This window comes from Suricata suricatta, chromosome 1, assembly GCF_006229205.1.
Source record: "Suricata suricatta isolate VVHF042 chromosome 1, meerkat_22Aug2017_6uvM2_HiC, whole genome shotgun sequence".
Taxonomy (NCBI): Eukaryota; Metazoa; Chordata; class Mammalia; order Carnivora; family Herpestidae; genus Suricata; species Suricata suricatta.
The window spans coordinates 171,726,405-171,734,741 of record NC_043700.1 but is presented as its reverse complement, the minus strand read 5'-3'; the positions used below and the strand labels follow the sequence as shown (position 1 = coordinate 171,734,741).

Sequence of the window (8,337 nt, the reverse complement as noted above, 5' to 3'; positions counted from 1 at the left end):
ATATGGTATCTGTCCTTCTCTGCCTGACTTATTTCGCTTAGCATGACACCCTCAAGGTCCATCCACTTTCCTACAAATGGCCATATTTCATTCTTTCTCATTGCCATGTAGTACTCCATCATGTATATATACCACATCTTCTTGGTATATATACACAATACAGCTTAGAGCCTGGAGTCTGCTTCAGATTCTGTGTCTCCTTCTCTCTCTCTGACCCTCCCCTGCTTCTGCTCTTTCTCTTTCTCAAATAAACATTAAAAAATTTTTAAAAAGAATGGAAAAAGATATTTGCAAATGACATACCTGATAAAGGGTTAGTACCCAAAATCTATAGAGAACTTGTAAAACTCAAAACTCCAAAATGGGTAGAAGACATGAATAGACACATTGTGTTGTTGATTTTAACCATTCTGACAGGTGTAAGGTGATATCTTATTATAATTTTGACTCGCATTTCCCTGATGATCAATGATGCTGAGCATTTGTTCATGTGTCTGTTGGTCATCTGTATGTCTTCTTTGGAAAAATGTCTATTCATGTCTTCTACCCATTTGGAGTGTGGAGTTTTATAAGTTCTCTGTAGATTTTGGATACTAACCCTTTATCAGGTATGTCATTTGCAAATATCTTTTTCCATTCTTTTTAAAAAATTTTTAATGTTTATTTGAGAGAGAGAAAGAGCAGAAGCAGGGGAGGGTCAGAGAGAGAGGCGACACAGAATCTGAAGCAGACTCCAGGCTCTAAGCTGTCAGCACACAACCAGATGCAAGGCTCAAACTCAAGAACCATGAGATCATTATCTGAGTTGAAGTAAGATACTTAACCAACTGAACGACCTAGGTGCCCCAATATCTTTTCCCATCCTGAAGGTTGCCTTTTAGTTTTTATTGTTTCCTTCACTGTGAAGAAATGTTTTAAATTGATGAAGTCCTAATAGTTCATTTTTGCTTTTGTTTCTCTTGCTTGAGCAGATGTGTCTAGTAAGTTTATATGGCCATTGTCAAAGAAGTTACTGCCTGTGTTCTTTAGGATTTTGGTGGTTTCCTGTCTCACATTTAGGTCTTTCATTCATTTCAAATTGACTTTTTTTTTTTTTTGTATAGTGTAAGAAAGTGATTCAATTTCATTCTTTTGCATGTTGCTGTCCAGTTTTTACAGCAGCATTTGTGGAAGAGACTTTTTCCTATTAGACATTCTTACTTGCTCTGTTGAAGATTAGTTGACCATATAGTTGTGGATCCATTACTGGGTTTTCAATTTTCTTCTATTGATCTATGTGTCTATCTTTGTGCCATTACTATATTATCTTTATCACAGCAGTTTTGTAATATAACTTAAAGTCCAGAATTGTGATGCCATCAGCTATGCTTTCTTTTCAATGTTACTTTAGCTGTTTTAATTCTCAAATACAGTGAATCAAAATGTTTGTACTAGCAAATCTACCAAAAAGGTAGGTTAACACCTTAACAGTATTTCATGGCAATCAGGAATTGCATTATTTCAATGATTTTTTAATTAAAAATAATGTTTCTAAGTGAGTTTCTGGGTTATTGAATACAGAAAATACATAAAATATAAAACATACACAATGTAAATTATAAGTGAAATATTTATTAATCATGTAATATAAATTATATAAACACAATGTAGAGATAAAATGATATGAATGAACAGGTGCAAGTGCAAGTATTTATAGGGTATGTAAAACAATAATATAAAATAATATTTGCAAAAAATGGCAATAACCTACTGGAAAACTGCAGATAAAATTTAGCCATCCATAAAACACATTTGTGGAATTTTTTTTCTTTCTCCTCTCTTTCTACTTACTTCTATGCCCCCGAATATCATGTTGTATTTAGTCTTTTCTGAATATTTTACCTCAATTTATGTTTCCTTCCTGAGGCTTATTTGGACCTCTTTATATATTGTATGCCATCCTCTCATCAGCCTGCTTCTATCAACGTTTATAGATACTTAGTTTTCAATTACTTTTCAGTCTTTCTTATTAGTGTTGAGATTCCTTGCATTTAAATAATATTACATGTCTTATAATGTCACAGAACATTTACTTTGGACAGTGATGTTAGGTGGTTGCAAGAGAATAGAAAATGCAATGCTACATGTTCAACATGAAGAAGGAAGCAGAATGACTACAACTCACCTTTCTTACTCAGTATCCTTTTATTGCGCTAGCAAGTTGTATACAATGCAATCATTTACAGTGGGGAGTCTATGCAAGAGAAAAGAAAAACTCTTTTTATTTGACTTTCACCTTTAAGGTAGTAAATACTACATTAACCACATTTCAAATGTGGGGATTGACAAAGGGCCCCCTTTAATCAAGTAACCTTATAACAATCACAAATAAGAAAGTATAGCATTTCCCAGGGGGGAAATGCCATAACATTTATAGAATAACAAAATAGAAAATATAGTTATCTAAGTAAAATGGAGTGAATATGTCCCCCTTAAATTCATATTTTGAAATCCTAATCCCTGATATGATGATATTAAAAGGTAGGACATTTGGGTGTGAGGTCCTGAGCTTTATAAAACAGACTCTGAAAGTCTCCCTTGCCCCTTCTGCCATGTGAGGACACGGTGAGCAGACGATACTCTGCAACCCAAAAGTGGGCTTTCACCAGAACCCGACAGTGCTGACCTATGATCTCACACTGCCAGGCTCAGACTGTGAGAAATAAATTTCTGTTGTTGATAAGCCACCCAGGTTACGATATTTTCTCATAACAGCATGAGCTGACTGAGATACTAAAGGAAAAAAGAAGTGACTGAGCTATAGAGTAAATAGGGCTTGGACTTAATGTAAATTCATGACAGCATAATTCTACTTGAGTTTTATTTTTCTAACACTTTAGGTCATTCACTCAGCAAATATTCAATTAATACCTTCTATTCTCATTGTCAAAAAAGTTCTGTTTTTTACACAATGAGACTCATTATATGTTTGAAAAGATATTATTTTACATATTTAATTTTTGTTTTGTGTTTGCTTTTCATGGCATTTTTCAAGACAATGTTGTCAAGTAAAGGAATAAAAACTAACAGTGAATATATATGTCTTCAGAGCAGATGGGTCACTGTAAACATTTTCAAACATATAGTCGAAAGAGGCTACCGTTTTTTAAGCTTATTCATTTAGAGAGAACACAGGGGAGGGGCAAAGAGAGAGAGAGGGAGAGAAAGAATCCCAAACAACCTCCCCACTTTCAGCGCAGAGCTCAACACAGGGCTTGATCTCACAAATCATGAGATTATGAACTGAGCAAAAATCAAGAGTGGCAGGTCTAAATGACTGAGCCACCCAGGCATCCCTATGATTTAGTTATATCAAAATGATTGCAAAATATACATTCCTGCCAATATATACATTTAATGAATTCTCTTATACCTAGTTATAAATGTAGCACAGCCCAACTGAACCAATTAGTTTCCTTACCTCTCAAAAAAATTTCTTCCAGTACTGATATTTTCAGTTGATTCTGAAAGAAAGAAAGAAAGAAAGAAAGAAAGAAAGAAAGAAAGAAAGAAAGAAAGAAAGAAAGAAAAAAGAAAGAAAGAGAGAGAGAGAGAGAGAGAGAGAGAAAGAAAGAAAGAAAGAAAGAAAGAAAGAAAGAAAGAAAGAAAGAAAGAAAGAAAGAAAGAAAGAAAGAAAGAAAAGAAAAGAAAGAAAGAGGAAAGAGGAGGGAAGGGGAGGGATGGGGAGAGATGGTGGGCAGGGCTAGGAAGGAAGGAAAGGGAGGTAGAAAAGTGATTATCTCCTATATATGAACCATGCATTCTGCAACCTTGCTATAATTGCTTATTAGTCCCAGGCATTGTTTTTGGTGTATTCTTTCAGATTTTCTGCATAGACAGTTACATAACTGTCTACATCTACATCTACATCACAACAAGTAACATACATCATCTACTAACCCAAAAAAGTTTTATTTCTTCCTTCCTACTCTCAATACCTTTTCTGTTTTTTTTTTTTTTCATTGCCATTACATTAGCTAGGACTTCCATTACAGAGCTGAAAAAGAAGAAAGAAGGGGCATCTTTGACTTGTTCCTGATCTTAAAGTGAAAGCTGCTAGTTTTTTACCAGTAAGTATGACACTAACTGCATCTTTTGTAGATATTCTTTACAAGCTGAGGAATCCCCCCTCTATTCCTAATTTACTGAGTTTTTATCATGAATGGGTGTGGGATTCTGTCCAATGATTTTTTTCTGGATGTATTGATATAATCATGTAATTTTTCTTTTATAGCTTGTTGATGCCATGAGTTATATTATTTGATTTTCAGTAATGAACAAGCTTTGCATGCCTGGAATAAATTCTGCTTGGTTGCAGTGTAGAGTTGCTTTTATGGATTTAACTTACTAATACATTGCTTAGAATTTATTCAACTGTGTTCTTGATAGATATGAAGATATTAATCTCTAATTTTCTTGTAATGTCTTGATATAGTTTTGATATTAGGGTAATGCTGTCCACATAGAAAGAGTTTAGAAATATACCCTCTCTTTTTATCTTCTGAGAGATTATAGAGAATGGATAAAGTTTCTTTGGTAAATGCTTAGTAGAATTTACTAAGGAGCATTTCTGGACATCTTTTAGGAAAGTTTATTATTTATTAAATCCCTTTAATAAATTTTGGCTCATTCATATTATCTATTTCCTCTTGTGTGAGTGAAAACAGATTGTGTCAAGAAGTAGGTTATCATATTGATGGGCATATAGTTGTTAATTGCCGGGAACTGCATCAGCCTTGCTGGATGAAAGAGTCACAGTGAGGAAATGGCAGACATTTGCACAGCTCCTGCCATTAAGTGAAACTGGTATCTTCTTTTATTATTGGCTCATATTGGGAATGGTACCACTGTTATTGATTAGGCCTCACAATATTCCAAATCAGACCGATACTCCCCACACAGTTACCCCATTAGAAAAAGCATATTCCTGCCCCTGAATAAATGATTTTAGATCAAAGCACTGTAGATATTTACCAAAAGGCTCTTCTAATGAGCCTTGCAGACCCAAGACCTAAGGGGGGGCTAAGAACACAAGAGTTATGATTAACTCTGGCCCGGAGGAGAAGAGCCTAACTTAGAGATAAGAAAGAGTCAAAGATCGGACATAAGTTGCTACATATACCTTTGCTAATTGGAGCCACAAATACCCTCCCTTGTACTGACTTCAGTTATGAAGATGGATAAAAAATTAGCAACCCAGGTGCAAGGTCAACACATACAGGGCCCCCATTTTGCTTACATCAAGGAAAGGGCTTTCTCTAGCAACTTGTTAACAAACTTTCTTTCTCTTGTGGTTAATGAGCTAGATAAAATAACTCCCAGCCTATCTATATACAATTTAACCTATGTTTTAGTTTTAGCATTACTAACTTAAATAATATGTACATTATCCTGTTTTTTACTAAAAACATCTTGTTATTCTCTTGGTTATAAAATTTACTTAACCTTACTGTAAATGCATCACATGACTTGGTTATAACTTGATAATTAAAAACAAAGTCATAATTATCAGCCAAAAACCAACCCGTACAAAATAAGATAGGTTTGTTACTTTTTAATCTTGGGTACTGATGCCAAGAATAAATTGGGATGGTTCTACAAAAATACTTCTGTAAAACTTGTTTCTGTACACCTTTAATAATTAAGGCACCTTATCACTAAGAATTAGAAACTGTAAACAATTTCTATTTTCTGATGTCATGTTATTGCTTAACCAATAAAAAGGACACCAAAGCGGACTGAACAGAGATGCCTGCCTGGTGACCAAGAAGGAAACTCATGGCTCTCTCATCTCTCTCTCTCGTGCTGTCACCGTCCATACTTCCAGGGATCCCTGGACCTGCTGGAGCCGCACTCTGGCAGTTAATGCTTTTCTTGATTATCCTTTTAATGACCATAGGATCTATAATGATGTCTATTTTCTTTAATTTTTATATCTCAATGATTTGTGTCTTTTCTATCCCTCCCACCTCCTCTCCCTTTCTTTTTATTAACCTGGAGAAAAGCTTACTCGTTTTATTAATGTTTTCAAAGAAGTAGCTTATTGTCTCTGTTGATTTCTTTTTAATTTTATTATATTGATTTCTTCATTAATTTTTATTATTTCTTGTCTCCTGCTTACTTGGTGTTTTCATTTACTCTTCTTTTTCCCATTTCCTAAGATGGAAATTAGATTATAGATTTTAAGATCTTTTGTCATTTCTGTCATGCACTTTTTTCATTGAATGAATTATATATTTTTCTACTTTTTAAATTGGTTGCCATTGAGTTTGCAATATGTCTTTACAATAAATCCAAGTTCACACTCAAATAACACCAAACTGTTTAATAGTTTGTACAAGTACTTTATAATAAAAAAAATTCTTATTTTCTCTCTCCCTTTTCTTGTTTCATTGCTTTCATTCATTTACTTACATATAAACTATAATCATCAACTACATTGTTGCTAGTATTATTTTGAACAAGCTTTAATCTGTTAGATCAATTAAGAATAAGAAAATAGTTAAGTATTTTACTATCACTTATTCCTTCTTGAATACTCCTCATTTCTTTATGTTAATTCAAATTTCTTACAGATGTCATTTTCCTTTTCTCTGAGGTACCTTTTTTCAACACTTTTTGCAAGGCAGATCTACTGGCAAAATATTCCTTTAAATTTTACCTAATAAAGTCTTTATTTCTATTTCAATTCTAAAGAACATTTTCATAGCATACAAATTTTAGGTTGGCGTTTTTTTCTCAACAATGTAAATATTTTATTTTTTTTGTTTGCATGGATTCTGAGAAGTCTGATGTCATTATCTTTATTCTTCTACAGCTAAGTTTTTTTTCCCTCCTCTAGCTTCTTTCAAAAAATTTTTTTTACTTTGATTTTCTGTTATTCAACTATTACAAACAGATACCTAAATGTAGGCTTTTTTTTTTTTTTTTTTTTTGGCACTTACCCTGGTTGGTGTTTTCTGAGATTCTGGGTATGTAGCTTTAATTTGAGAAAATTGTCAATGACAATTGCTTGAAATCTTTCTCCTATTCTTTTTTCACTTTCTTCACCTTCACGTATTCTCAGTATGCATTTGCTGTATCTTTTGTAGTCATCTAGTCATTCTTTGATAGACTATTCTCTTTTTCCCCTGTCTTTTTTTCTCCTCCTTCCTTTTTTTTCCCTTCAGTTTGGAAGTTTCTATACAAATATCTTCCAGTTCAGAGATTCTTTCTTAAGCTGCATCCTGACTACTAAGAAGCTCATCAGTCTACTAAGGATGCTCAAAAACATTCTTCATTTCCATTAGAGTGTTTCTAATTTTTAAAAATATTATTATTATTTCTTAGAATTTCAACCTCTGTGCTTACATTTGTCCATTTGTTCTTACATGTTGTCTATTCTTTTTTTTGAGGATTTTACCTGATTAACTATAGTAGTTTTAAATTATTGGTCTAATAATTTACCATTACTGTATTATTTACGTATAAGACATATATACATGCTGTTAGTTTACTAAGACTACCATAATAAAATATTATGATCTGGATCTTAGACTGGCATAAATTTATTGTTTCATAGTTCCAGAGGCTATGAATTAGAAATCAAGGTGTTGATAAGTCTTGATCTGTCTGAAATCTACGGGGGAAACTCCTTTTTTGCCTCTTCTAGTTTCTGGTAGCCCCAGTCTTTGATTTCTTCTCTAATCTCTGTTTCCACCTTCACATGATGTTTTCTCTTTGTCTTCTCCCATCATCTTTCCTCATCTTTGTGCATCCAAATTTCTCATTTTTATAAGGACTTCAATCACATTTGATTAGGTCCACCGTTATGACCTCACTTTAATTTGATTAACTCTGTAATGACACTACTTTTGATTAAAATCACTTTCTGGAATACTGACATTAGAACTTCAACATGTGATTTTTGGTAGAACACAATTCAACCCATAATACATTGTATCTCTCGTTTTATTTTTTCAAACTGTGCTAACATAAATCAGTGTATTTTATTTATTTTTTATTATCATTTCTCCAAACTACATAAAAATATACATAGTTAAACTGTAAGAGATGGAAAGTTGGCAGGTAGGGTTGTTGTCTATAGGAAATGTGTTAGGAATAAGCAGCTTAGAGAGAAGTTTTCTTTTTCTAGAATGCTGAGATACATAAAATTTCAGTTGGACCAAAAATCTTGGCCATTTCTCTAGGCAGCAAAATCTCAAGTCTTTCTTCAAGCAAGTGCATAATGCAAGAGAGTCAGTGTATACTTGATAATGAGGAACTGCAGAAAAAATGTACTTTCAAAATATGTTTTTT

At 33.2% G+C, this 8,337-nt stretch overlaps 1 pseudogene; it reads right to left on the bottom strand.

The window, feature by feature from the left end:
* LOC115302288 overlaps positions 1–8,337 on the bottom strand; it is a 79,718-nt pseudogene that overhangs the window by 1,576 nt on the left and 69,805 nt on the right.